Source organism: Octopus bimaculoides, chromosome 1 (genome assembly GCF_001194135.2).
Source record: "Octopus bimaculoides isolate UCB-OBI-ISO-001 chromosome 1, ASM119413v2, whole genome shotgun sequence".
Classification (NCBI taxonomy): domain Eukaryota; kingdom Metazoa; phylum Mollusca; class Cephalopoda; order Octopoda; family Octopodidae; genus Octopus; species Octopus bimaculoides.
The window spans coordinates 81,178,763-81,180,281 of NC_068981.1; positions in this window are offsets into that span (position 1 = coordinate 81,178,763).

Genomic DNA, 1,519 nt, shown 5'->3' on the forward strand with positions numbered 1-1,519 from the left:
AAAAGAGTTTTCGTGTATGAATGCAGAAGAATTTCATATTGATGTGGCCCACTAAGGAAATAAAAAGACATCTCTGCAAAGAGTAACAACATGATTTAAATGAGTTTGAAAGTATTAAATTAATTCTAACAAGTAATAAGCTGATACGAATTCTGAAATAAAGACAGATGGCTAATTTTAACATTTTCCTGATTTACGACTCTATTTACTTGACTTAAATTTCTTTCATACTTGTCCTTTCATTCTTCTAATTTTGGCACAAAGCCAGCAATTTTGAGGGAGTTGGGTAAGTCGATTACATCGAGTACATTCCTTCACTGGCACTTTATTTTATCAAACCCGAAAGAATGAAAGACAAAGTTAGCCTTGACGGAATTTGAATTCAGAACGTATTGTGTCGGATGAAATATTACTAAGCATTTTGTCCGATTTCTAATTATTCTGCTAGCTTGCCGCCTACTTGTCTTTATTATATCAGAACATTGACAATGTTCTCAAACCTTCAATAGCAGGTACACTAACCTTATCTATTAGAAATACTCTTCAAGATATCGCGGTAAATTACTTCTAAATGCCACTAAACGAAACAGTTTATCATAAAAATTCTATCAGAAGACGATTATGAATTCCCAGACAGGCTAGTTAAATGGTAGACGTTCTATTTTATTACAAACTTTATAGAAACCTGCTTTAAATCATTCTCTGTATTTACTACACTGTTAACAGTATCATGGGCTTTATGGATTTTACAAGAATAAGTTCCTGACGAGTAAATAAAAGTCTATAGTAATTGTTTTTCTCTGAAACAAAATTCCACCCTCCATTCTGACTCCATTTTAAAACATTTTTATTGCATTTTTTTAATAGGTTACTTTTAAAATACAGTTTCGTTCGCAGAGCTTGGCAACCACTAATGTCGCTCTGCTTGAATAAGTAAAACAAGTAAATAAAAAATGAAAAACGACCCCCCCCCTTTAATGTTAGAGGTTTAAGAATTAAGTGGGTTTCAGAAACATGTGAAAACCCATATAAATCGTCCCGGATCTAACGCAGTTTTATGTTCAGTTTTTGCAGACTCCAGCTTTAACATTTAACATTTAACATTTTATACACCATTAACTGACTTTATGTTTTATTAATTCAGAAAACCAAACAAGCATTTATCGTCAGTTCTTTTGTAATGTTTTAAGAGATAAGTATATATATAGACCAAGAAGCCAACCACAATCTGAGTGTTAAGATACGTACAGTTCATCGGTAAGATATGCAAGTGCATTTGTTGAATATCAACAACAAATCTTTATATTTTATTTGTTTTAGTCATTAGATTACAGGCATGCTGGAGCACCAGGTTGAAGGATTTTAGTTGAACGAATCAACAGGGTACATACTTTTTTTTTATAGCCTGGTACTTATTCTATCAGTTTCTTTTGCTGAACTCCTAAGTTACAGGTACGTAAACACATCAAGCAGTGGTGGGGGACAAACGCACGCACACATACATATAGATCGGAAGAGC